Source organism: Etheostoma spectabile, chromosome 9, assembly GCF_008692095.1.
Source record: "Etheostoma spectabile isolate EspeVRDwgs_2016 chromosome 9, UIUC_Espe_1.0, whole genome shotgun sequence".
Classification (NCBI taxonomy): domain Eukaryota; kingdom Metazoa; phylum Chordata; class Actinopteri; order Perciformes; family Percidae; genus Etheostoma; species Etheostoma spectabile.
In genome coordinates, this window is record NC_045741.1 from 3445313 (window position 1) to 3458353 (window position 13041).

General features: G+C 40.2%; 1 long non-coding RNA gene across 1 annotated transcript in view; it reads left to right on the forward strand.

The window, feature by feature from the left end:
• Positions 1 to 8222, forward strand: part of LOC116695711 (uncharacterized) — a 24798-nt gene extending 16576 nt beyond the window's left edge. The window contains exons 2-3 of the long non-coding RNA XR_004333540.1: positions 6431 to 6434; positions 8210 to 8222. This is a non-coding gene — a long non-coding RNA (uncharacterized LOC116695711). The remainder of the gene's footprint in view (positions 1 to 6430; positions 6435 to 8209) is intronic.
• Positions 8223 to 13041: the final 4819 nt, after the last annotated feature.

Below are 13041 nucleotides of genomic sequence, written 5' to 3' on the forward strand. Positions count from 1 at the left end.
ATTCCAAATCAAAACATGACCAAAATTGATCAAATATGTGCTGTATCTTTACAGAAAGTGAAGAACAAGGAATATTAGGCTGTTCATAAAAATAGCAGTATTTGCATTTTTCTTTACAAACATTTACTGTTACACAAACTATGGTATAACCATTATCTAGCTGAAAGCTTTGCTTCACATGGCCTTCTTCTGATCGTAAGAGTACTCAACTACTTTAAGTCTTCTTTGATTTTCCTGGAGCTGATCATTGGTTGAACCTTTTCCATTTTGCCTATTCTTCCATCCATTCCAATGGTAGAATTTGAAATCATTTTCTGCACTTCTTTATATGTTTTCCCCATTCAATCAACTTTTTAATCAAAGTCCGCTGTTCCTCAGACCAATGTCTGGAACCACCCATTTTGCTGAGTATTTCAGAGTGAAATGCACTATAACTAGCATGCACAACATTTGCTTCCTTCCTTCCTTCCTTAAATATGGGCCATAATTTGCCAATAATGTGTTTCTTCACAGAATCAGTCACCTCACTAGTTGAATACAACACTGCTTTTACAATTATTTTGAACATGCCCCATTTACTTTCACATTCAATTCCACAGAATGAGCAGCATGCATGTCATGACTGTTGGTCTGTTGGTTTTTTTATGACTCTACAACACTACAATTATTTGCCATGTAGAAATATCACTCCTACCAAAAAACAAGATTTATGGGGTTGGTGATGTTGGACTGCTATTATTTTGTATATGACTGGAAAAAAAAAACTTTGAGGATTGAAAAATGCACATGTAAATACAAGGGTAGAACAAAATTCACAACCTGTAAAAAGAACTTATTTAAGAAGAAATTAAGATAACTATACTGACAGTACAGTGTTGTGACTCATGGCCAAACACACTGCTTTTAGGTGAGAGCTGGATTGGAGATGTATTGCAGATGTCTGAATCCAGTCAAACAGATCAATAGGCCTACAGACATATAACTAAAGGACACTGGAGAAAATATTATAGGAAACCATCTTCAATCATCACCTTGGCAACCCAGGGCTTGGGTTGCTTCACTGCGCTTTGCCTCACTCATCGATCACCAGTGGTCCGAGAAAACTTTTACTCACAACAACTTTTCATTATTGACTTGAACATCCTGTGTGCTAACCACGGAGTTATTTATATTTAAAGGCCAAATGTGTGGGAATTTCTCCCATCTAGCGTAGAGATCATATATTGCGATCAACTCCCTCACGCAACGCAGTTCAAAGTACGTATTACAGCTACGGTGGCCTTCACGCTTCAAAAAGCCGGTCTTTTGCTCTTTTTCTGGGCTAAGACGAAGACTCATGACATGACTCAGTAATTTGGATTTAACTTGCCAGGGCCAGGAAACGACGATACCTATTAGCAGCATTAGCAGCACCTGTGAGTGTATCATGACAATGAAAAACGCAAAAGGTGGAGCAGTATGTCCTGTATGTCCCTCACCGGCTGACGTATATCCAGATGGAGCATGAATATTGAGCGTCTGCCCTAGTTCATAAAAATGCAAATATAAAATAATAAAAACCCAAGCCAATAGGAATACTTGGAATTGATGGTAGTGGTAAAAATTCATGAAAAAGGACAACTCAGATTTTGGTAATGAACAACTAACCACGTTACACACTGGACCATTAAAAGACGTATTAATGTCAGGTACAGTGGTGCTCATAAGTTTATGAACCCATGCTAAAGTTGACTAAAAAGAAGGGAAAAAAATCATCTTTTTAGAAATTAATTGTAATGCCTTCATTAGAAAATTAGGAAAAATCCAAGCTTTAAGGATATTTATTTATTTACAATACATTATTCATTCACAAAGAAAATAGGTGTCCTTTAAAGGTCGGATTTTTTTCTAATTTTCTAATGAAGGCATTAAAATTAATTTCTAAAAAGATGATTTATTATTCCTCTTTTTAGTGAACTTTAGCGTGGGTTCATAAACTTATGATCACCACTGTATAAACGTCTTGCAGGTGCTTGCAATAAAAAAGAATTGAGGATTCTTAACTTTTAACCCTTGTGTTGTCCTTGCATCAAATTGAACCATTTCAAAGTGTTTGATATCAGAAATATGGATTTCTTTCAACCATATTGCCCAAAAAGAACATGGATGATTCCATACAACATTCTTCAAGTAACATCAATGATTACTTTCACTCTTATAGCAGTTGAATTCTTTTTTTTTTTTATTGGTTTCCAAACAGTATCTAAACTTGGACATCTACCCATCTGTGATCCTCTCAACATCCTCTGATCTTAACTGTTAGTCAAAATAATTCATAATTTCTGCCTTTTTAACTAAAAATGTATGTGTAATTTGATATAAATGAGGTTTGTTGACCATAAATTCCAAGAATAAGTGTAAAACCTATTATTATCCAGCTCAGGTCTTAAAAAAATAATCAGAAAAAGCGACTAAAACATCGGAAATGCACTAACAAATGTTCATTTTCTTTCATTTTTTTTGACCTGGAAGGACAAGTTCATGGTTAATGGGAAGACAACACAAGGGTTAAATATAGCATTTGAAGCGGTTTTGCTCATTTGATGATATGTTCCTGCAATTTTTGGGTGATTTACTCGTGGCTCTCTTTGTCAGTCACTTTGGATAAAAGCGTCCTGCTAAATGAATTTAATGTTAAAAACAAATGTAATGACTGAACGCTGCAGTCTCGCAGGAGAAAGCAGACACAGCTGGCACTTTCTGTCCTCATCTTAGAGAGCTAAATTCTAAAACATCCATTTCACTAACAAAACATATCACTTGTCTCACACCAAAGAGACAGATGATTGTAATGAGTGAAATGTAGCGCACCACGACATAGCTGGACTCTCTAACCGTGTTCCTCTTTATGCCATTTTGTCAGAGAAGATGGGGGATCTGTCAGCTTTAAATGAACCTCTCTTTGGTTTCCTCCCTTGTGTTTGTGCTTACAGTAGATATAGGGGAGGTGGGGGGGTGAGGGTAAGGGTGGGCCTCCAGCAGCGGCAAGGGAGACGTGAGGTGAAATGGAACCCACGCACTGAAAAGAGACGAGAGCCCCCGAGGCGCACAGTGGACTTTTCCCCGTCCCATCACACCTGTTTACAAGAGGAAGCGGTGATGTCACCCACTTCACACTTCGGGGACAATGGTGGCTGGAAGAAAGCAACAGGTCACAAGGGGCGGTGGGAGGAGGGGACGGGAGGGAGGGAGAGGTTTGTTGAGGGGCCTGAAGAAGCTCTCCGTTTTATTTACCATGGACACTATGTTTTGGCCCCTTCGCCTTGAGCACAATAACACTTGCGGGTTCAAGTTCCTGCCGTCCCCCTTTTCTCTGTCTCCTTCCTTTAATTCTGCACCAGCCTCTCTCTCATACATCATATGGCGGGGCTCAAAGACATGAATTTCCCATCTATTGAGACTTCTCTGTAAGTAACTTGAAGGAGGGGGGGGGGGGGAGGATAAAATGGGGAAGTGAAGGGGGGGGGGCACATATTAAAAGTGCCTGAAAAGAAAATACTCTGCATTCTTCTATCACTCTTCACAAAATGCAATAAAAGAATGAAGAGGAGGGAGGAGTGGGGGGTGTTGGGTACGAGGGTACATAAAAACGGGGTGCGTTCCAGCAGAGTCCGTCCCCGGAGGGAATCTGAATAAATTAATACAGCGATTGGCTTTCTGTTTTTTTTCTCTCGCCCTCCTTTCCTCTGGCAGGACACTGTCATCTAATTGGGCCCCGGGTCCGTGCGGGCCTCTGATTGGCCGAGAGGGAATGTGAGAACCTGAAGACCTCAGCGGCAAGGCGTGACAGGGGCTCAAAAGGGCAGCTTCTCTCCCTGCCTTGAATGGAGAGGAGCCGGGGAGGGGGGGGGGGGGGGGGGGGGGGGGGGGATGTACAGGGGGGGACCCATTTACAGCTACTAATGGAGAGGCGGATTTGGAGTGGGATAATTAAAACCAATGGAGGTGGGGGGAAATGTGTGTATGTGTGTGTGTGTGTTTTCATGTGTGCATGTTCACATGTTTGTAAGAGACAAGAATAAGCAAGAGGCCATGAGAGGCAAAGGAGAAGAGATGGAGAGAGAGAAAGAGAGAGAGAGAGAGTGAACCCCATCAACAAAAGCAGGGATGTGTCCGTCCACCCTCCACTCCCCCACCCCGCCTGCTGTGGGCTCCCAATAGCCAGACATCTGCCTCATTATAGCCTGCACTTCACTGCATGCTGCCTATTGTCCACAGCCATTCTGTTTGTGCACGCCATTCTAAGGGCCGGCAGAAATAGCTGCACAGCCACAATGTCTCTTAACACGGAGCGAGTGGTGGCCCGGAGGAAGTGTTTTCTTTTGAAAAACCGCCCTCGAAATCAGCCATTGCCTGGGGGCGAGGCAGCAATACCTGGGAGGCAAAGTGGGGAAATCACACCGCTTGTTCTGGAGTTGTTGTTTTTTTCACTCTGATACAGTTGATACAGTTGTCTGGTCAAAGGTTTTATTCTCATCACAACACTACGCTGGGTGATTTGTATTGCTTAGCATGCAATAAAAAAAAGATCTCATCAGTGAAATCCCCTAGGGTGAGTCTGCATGTGGATAGTAGAGTTGAAGGCCATGCACATATTCTGCTTTCTTTCCCTTATTCCAAAAAAGACAATATCCCATCTAATCTGTTTACATGGCTAATGAAAGTTTGTATTTCACCAATATTCCTGTTTGTATGCAGCCAGGCAGATTTTTTTGAACACAGCGTTCTTCTTTGATTCCTTCAACCACCTTCTTAAAATGTCACTGTTGATATCTACAGTGGTGTGAAAAAGTGTTTGCCCCCTTCCTCATTTCCTGTTCCTTTGCATGTTTGTCACACTTAAGTGTTTCGGAACATCAAACCAATTTAAACAATAGTCAAGGACAACACAAGGTAAACAAAAATGCAATTTGTAAATGAAGGGGTTATTACTAAAAGGTGAAAAAAAATCCAAACCATCATGGCCTGTGTGGAAAAAGTGATTGCCCTAAACCTATAAGGTTGGGCCACCTAGCAGCAACAAACTGCACCCAAGCGTTTTGCGATACGTGCAATGGGCTTTTACAGCGTCTGGAGGAATTTTGGCCCACTCATCTTTGCAGAATTGTCCTAATTCAGTTACATTAGAGGATTTTCGAGCATGAACGGCCTTTTTAGGCCATACCACCACATCTCAATAGGATTCAGGTCAGGACTTTGGCAGGCCACTCAAAGTCTTCATTTTGTTTTTTCTTCAGCCATTCGGTGGTGGACTTGCTGGTGTGTTTAGGATCATTGTCTTGCTGCAGAACCAAGTTCGTTTCAGCTTGAGTACACAAACAGATGGTCGGACATTCCTTCAGGATTCTTGGTAGACAGCAGCAGTCATCTCTTTTAAACGGCAAGTCTTCCAGGCTGAAGCAGCAAAAAGCCCCAGACCATCACAATACCACACATATTTTACTTTGTGTAATGTGTTTTTTATTAAATGCAGGTTCCTTCTACGCCAGATATACTTGGACACACACCTTCCAAGAGTTCCACTTTGTTCATCAGTCCACAGAATGTGTCCAAAAAGTCTTTGGGGATCATCAAGATGGTGTGGAGAAATGAGACGGAGCTTTGATGTTCTTTTTGCTTAGCAGTGGGTTTCCTTGGAAACTGCCACGAGGCCATTTTTGCCCAGTCTTTTCTGATGTTGGAGGCATGAACGCTGACCTTAACTGAGGCAAGTGAGGCCTGCAGTTCTTGGACGTTGTGTGGGGTCTTTTGTGACTTCTTGGTGATCGTTGCTGCGCTCTTGGGGTAATTTTGGGCGGCCGGCCACTCCTGGGAGGTTCACCACTGTTCCATGTCTTCGCCATTGTGGGAAGGGCTCTCACTGTGGTTCGCGGGATTCCCAAAGCTTTGGATGGAAATGGCTTTAAACCTTGCCACACTGATAGACTCAATTGACTTTTTTCTCAATTGTTCCTGAATTTCTTTGGGTCTCGGCATGTGTGTAGCTTTTAAGGATCTTCTGGTGGACCTTACTGTGTCAAGCAGCTCTATTTAAGTGATGCTTGATTGTGAACAGGTGTGGCAATAATCAGGCCTGGGTGTGGCTAGAAAATTGAATCAGGTGTGGACAACCCCAGTTATAGGTATGTTTTAACAAGGGGGGCAATCACTTTTTCACACAGGGCCAGATGGTTTGGATTTTTTTTCACCTTTAAAAAAACACCTTCATTTACAAATTGCATTTTGTGTTACTTGTGTTGTCCTGACTATGTTTAAATTGGTTTGATGCTCCGAAATACTTAAGGTGTCAACATGCAAGGAACAGGAAATGAGGAAGGGGGCAAACACTTTTTCACACCACTGTAAGTCTTTTATAATATTCAGAAGTAGCTGTGTTTCTCCATGCGACCAGAAATGTGGGTTTTTCTTTTGGCCACGCATCTCCACCGCAGCCCTGGAAACTGTTGGCTGGTTGGTTTGTGTACAGAAACCATAGCAACGCGCAGAGCTGGCAGTAAGGCGTTATTATGGTAACTTCTAGGTAAGTCCCTGATTGGTCGGGGTTAAACATTGATCTTGAGTGCGGATGGTTAGAATAGCTGATTGGCCAGGGGAAAAGACCTGAACAAATCGGGTTACCTTACATATGTCAGCATTGATGCCTGGCCAATAGTAGAGTGTGAATGCTATCGAAGGGCGGGTCCCTCATAGAAGTTGCGTGGGTGCCATAATAACGCAGCTGTAAGCCATAAACAGGAAAGAGGCTGTAAACTGTCACAAACTGCAGTAAAACCCTGAGTGAGACTCAGAATCTCAATGCGCTGTACACATGTCCAAAGATTAATAACGGCTTAATCAGAGAAATGCTATATTCAGAATTTTTTTTTTCGGAATATCCAAACGGTAAATGCAGTTTACAATGACCTGTATCATATTCTGAACATTGTCATATTTGGAATAATAGTGGAATAGTCCATTTACCGCAGAAGATCTGAAGCCCTAGCTGGGACTATGTCACACCCAAGTTGACCGTGTTCCATTACAAGTGGGTGTAATGTTTACCAGTGGGGTTAGCTCTAGCCAGGTTAGCCATGTTAGCAATACCAGTTGATAACAACCCATTAGGCTGTTTTTTTTGCGCATACAAACACCATGGCAACATGGCCCCAGATAGAAGATGGACACTACTGTTTTTCTCAATTGCTTATGGTTGAATTACTCTTTATCTTTATCAAACTTTATGAAGGTTTTCATGAACATTAGGCCAGTTGTTCACATGGCTACAGCCATTTATCATTGCTTTGAGATGCATTGAGTAAGCCTTGCATTTCAAAATAGTTTGCATTATTTTGCTATTGAATTATATAACTCTCAAATGTAATTATACACATGATCATTGTGTAAATCCTTACATGCAAAATAGAGCAACCAACAATCCCAATAACCTGTCACATACATGTTAGATACATAACCTACCTGTGTGTGGTATTGTTGTAAAAGTTATCAGATGGATAGACTTAGGCCAGATGGGGAAAAATTCAATTTTCTCACAATTAAGCGCAACAAAATGATAAAATTTGGCCAGACTGAGAGGAGATGGGATAATACATTTGCAGCATTTTTTTCTTGCACTTCTTTGCTGTTTCTATTTCCCTGTGCAAGATTTTTTATTTCTTTATGTATTTGCGTTTGGATGGTGTGGTGAGTAAGTATAGTGTTAGCCATGGCTGACAACGATACTATTCAGCTGCCTAAATATACATCGTTAGCCATTGGGCAATATTACAGATTGGGTAACTATCACCCTCTCAGAGTACACTATCATTTGACATGTTGTCTTTGCATTTTGACTTGGTCTAAGCAATGATAAAGGAAAAGGAACTTTTTGTTTTGACGAAAGAGATGTAATTATTGTTGGATTTGTACATTTGAAACAACCACGTGGTGTGAGGATTGTACTTAGAGTTATGGTAATTGTTAGTTTTGATTCAGTAAATGTGCCAAATTGATTGAGAAAAATTATAATGCACAGAGGTAAAGATTTGGTAAAGATTCTGTGACTTTCCGAGTCGGATATCCGACTTCAGGGGAATTTGTAAATTCCGACTTCCCTGTTCACATGGAACGCACCATTAGTGTGTACTCCTTAGTGTGTACTCAATGGTTACCCCTTGAGAGTTACCCATTATAGAGTTTGTCCAGGAATCACTGAGAAAGGCACTTCACTCCACAGACTTGTCAACAGATAATCACTGTTGTTTTTCTTTCACCCAATATATACATTTTCAAAATCATTTCTCTTCTGCCTGTTGTACCATATTTTTTAAACCTGAGGGATGAAATAATCAAATCTTCAGAAAAAGCCCAAACGCACTCATTGTCAACACGAACAGCTGCTTTCACTTACTATCTCAAATACATCTCTGGGGACTGTTCATTTAGTTGCACCTGTTACAGTGGGACCACTTGCACCTTTAGGTTTCTTTCCCACTGTATCAGACACTGTCTCTTTTATATAGACCTTAGGCAAGGCAAGGCAAGGCAGCTTTATTTGTATAGCACATTTCAGCAACAGCAATTCAAAGTGCTTTACACAAAATCAGTTAAACAGATAAAAACACAAGTAAAAACAGTTAAAAATCACAAGCATAAAAAACCGGAAAACACATGAATAGACAGTTAAAACAAAAGAAACATAAAACACAAGAATAAAACAACAGTGCAGCATAAGAAATTTAAAGAAATGATTAGTCATTTAAAGAAAGGCAGCATCAAATAGAAAGGTCTTCACTTGATTTAAAAGAAACTGAGAGTAGCAGCGGATCTACAGGTTTCTGGGAGTTTATTCCAGATATGAGGAGCATAGAACTGAAAGCTGCTTCACCCTGTTAGTTCTGACTCTGGGGACAGAAGCAGACCTGTCCCAGATGACCTGAGAGGTCTGGGTGGTTCAATGAGTAGTAGCAGATCAGCAATATATTTTGGACCTAACCGTTAAGATTTATAAACTAGCAGAGTACTTTGAAATCAATTCTTTGAGACACAGGAAGCCAGTGTAAAGACTTAGAATGAGTGAGTGATGTGATCCAGTCTCTTGGTCTTAGTGAGGACTCGAGCAGCAGCGTCTGAACAGCTGCAGCTGTCTGATTGATTTTTTAGGGAGACCTGTAAAGACCCCGTTACAGAGTAGTCAAGTCTACTGAAGATAAAGGCATGGACAAGTTTTTCCAATCCTGGGACACATAATCCTTTAACCCTTGATATATTCTTAATGTGATAGTAGGCTGACTTTGTAATTGTCTTAATGTGGCTGTTAAAGTTCAGGTCTGAGTCCATGACTACACAAGATTTGCTTTGTCTGTGTTTTTAACATTGTTGTTTGAAGCTGAGCGCAGACTTTAATCGTTCCTCTCTTGCTCCAAAAACACCCACCTCAGTTTTTCCTGCATTTAATTTCCGAAAGTTCTGGCACATCAGCGTTAATTTGTTCGATGCACTTAGTCAGTTTTGTATTGGACTATAGCCCCTGGCGATAAGGTTATGTAAATTTGTGTGTCGTCCGCAAAACTATGGTAAGTATTTTGGTTTTTCTCCATAATCTGACCTGGGAGCATGTAGATGTTAACAGAAGAGGCCCCAGAATGGAGCCTTGCGGAACTCCGCACGTCATATTTGTACGCTCAGATGCATATTACCTATAGACACAAAGTAATCCCTATTTTTAGGTAGGATTCAAACCAGTTTAGTACTGGCCAGAAAGGCCAACGCAGTTTTCAATCGGTCTAGTAGTATGTCGTGGTCGATACGTGTCAAATGCAGCACTGAGATCAAGTAATACTAAGATTGAAATTTTGCCATATCTGTGTTAAGGTGGATGTCATTAAAGACTTTGACAAGAGCCGTTTCAGTGCTGGGGTGTGGTCGGAAACCCGACTGAAAGGTATCAAAACTGTGCTTAGTGACAAGAAATGGTTGAGTTGTTGAAAGACTACTTTTTCAATGATTTACTTAAAACGGAAGGTTTTATATTGGCCTATAGTTGCTCATTAGTGACTTGTCTGGGTTGTTCTTTTTTAAGAGTGGCTTTATTACTGCAGTTTCAGGGCCGTGGAAAGATACCTGAAAGAAGAGATGTGTTCACAATCTGAGAAGATCATAAGTCAAACATTGGAAACATTTTGAAAGTTCCGTTGGTAGAACATCAAGGAACAGGTCGAGGTTTCAGATGTGAATAATGTCCTCCAGGTTTGTAGGTTGATCGGTGAAATTCTGTCTATTGGAAACTATTTTTGCTTGAAAAAAAATAAAAATAAAAATAAAAATAAACCTTAGTGGGCCCTAGTACTGTATCTGAAGTCTCTTTTATTAGACCTTAGTGGTCCCTAACTGTATCTGAAGTCTCTTTTATAGACCTTAGTGGTCCCTAATACTGTATCTGAAGTCTCTTTATATAGACTTAGTGGTCCTAATACTGTACTGAAGTATCTTTTATATAGACCTTATGGGTCCCCTAATACTGTATCGAAGTCTCTTTATATAGACCTTAGTGGTTCCTAGTACTGTATCTGAAGTCTCTTTATATAGACCTTAGTGGTCCCTAGTACTGTATCTGAAGTCTCTTTTATATAGACTTTAGTGGTGCCCTAATACTGTATCGAAGTCTTTTTATATAGACCTTAGTGGTCCCTATACTGTATCTGAAGTCTCTTTTTAATAGCCTTTGGTCCCCTAAACTGTATCGGAGGTCTCTTTTATTAGACCTTATGTCCCCTAATACTGTATTGAAGTCTCTTTTATATAGACCTTAGTGGTCCTAATACTGTATTGAAGTATCTTTATATAGACCTTAGTGTCCCTAATACTGTATCTGAAGTCTCTTTATATAGACCTTAGTGGTTCCTAGTACTGTATACTGAAGTCTCTTTTATATAGACTTAGTGGTCCCTAGTCTGTATCTGAAGTCTCTTTATATAGACTTTAGTGGTGCCTAATACTGTATCAGAAGTCTCTTTTATATAGACTTAGTGGTCCTAATACTGTATCGGAAGTCTCTTTTTATAGACCTAGTGGTCCCTAATACTGTATGGAGGTCTCTTTATATAGACCTAGTGGGTCCACTAATGACTGTCTCTGAAGTCTCTTTTATATAGACTTAGTGTTCTAGTATGTATCTGAAGTCTCTTCTATAGACCTTAGTGGTCCTAATAATGTATCTGAGTCTTTTATATGACTTAGTGGTGCCCTAATGCTGTATCAGAGTCTCTTTTATATAGACCTTAGTGGTCCCTAAACTGTATCTGAAGTCTCTTTTATATAGACCTTAGTGGTCCCCTAATACTGTATCTGAAGTCTCTTTTATATGACCTTTGGTCCCCTAATAGTATCTGAAGTCTCTTTCCAAAATTCTGTTCTTGTGCAGAATCCAGCCGACTAGAGCCAGTCCCACAATGCGCTTTCCTAGTATGTGCCATTTCTGTGTCTGTAGCTATGCGGAGGGAGAGGAGGGGAAGTGGTTGGGGGGGGGGGGGGGGGGGTGTCATGTAACAACATATTCTAGTTGGATATTCAGAACAAGGCCTTTTTCTAAATATAGCATTTTCCGATATGTGGGGATATCATTCGGGTTTTAGAGACTTTCTTTGAACATGTATACAGTGTTTTACACCCAGTTTACGGCCTCTTGCCTGTTTACAGCTTATGGTCAGCTTTGGCGTTGCTATGGTTGCTGCTCACAAATAAACCAGCCAACAGTTTGCAAGGCTGTGTCCCGATAAGAAAGAGAAACACAGCTTTTAAACATTATCAAAGACTTGGATACCAACAGGTCTTTGGATATGCACAAACGTAGCTACGCTGACTTTTTCAAGAAGCTGGTTGGTTCGCAATGTCCTCCACCATTGGTAAACCTTTATATTCCACTTACAGTTATTCATTTGTTTGAATTTTATAATATTTAACTAATATTTAATTTTGCACGACTACCTGTAAATATTAATATTAATGGAATATTCACTTTCATTAGCCGTGTAAACAGCTTAGTCAGAATATTGTCTTTTTCAGAATAAGGGCAAACAACTGAATATTTTGTGCATGTAAATGTAGTCAGTGTCGGATTATTTCAAAAAACATGTTTCCGTAACTGTCATGACTAACTGACTAACTGTCACTAACCCCAACCCCCCTTCCCCTAAATATCTTGTCAGTGATTGGCTGGAATGGTTTGTTGTATTTTGGTGCACAGCCTGTGCCTCTAGTGTTTGTCTGAAGTTTACAAGAGATTCCTACGATTTGAGACAAAAATGAAATTGCGCTGAAACCATGAAGGAACTCATAGTCCACCTTTAAGCATGTGCACACACAGCTCTCTCTTTTCTTTAGGTATTGACGTCGTTTAGCTAGAAATGAAACACATTAGATGTACTGAATAATTCTGGGGTGCAGTCTAAGTGCATTTCATCAGTCTGGTTGTACTACAAGTGGGTGGAGATTTATTCCAAGGTTGAGTAATAGCTTGCTCTTACGTCTAACTTTCATAACAAGCTATGACAAGATAATCTGACCGACTTTTGCTAATTCTCTGCACTAATTACACTTGCTGGGTTCGCGAGGTGTTAATGCATTTGGCTAATTAATCACTGCAGAAGAGTCCCATGGTGCCTGCTCTGCTGAACACGTTCCAGATAGAGAGAGTGACGTGAGAGAGAAAGGGGAAGACCGACTGAGGGAGGGAGAAACCATGTACCACTGCAGATTTTCTAGCCTTTTATGTCACTTTTCATTTTAATGGTAGACAATGACTTAGAGGGTAGGGAAAAATACAGGACTCAAGCACATTCTTTTCAAGTCGGAGAGCATAGCTTTTCATGTGAATATTTTAACAAGTAAAAAGTCATTCATTTTTGTATTGTTTCTCTGTATTTTTTTCCATTTTAACTCTGCCATACTGTATTTTCTGACATTTACACTAGAAAATAAACTCATGTATAAAATAGATAGATAGATAGATAGATAGATAGATAGATA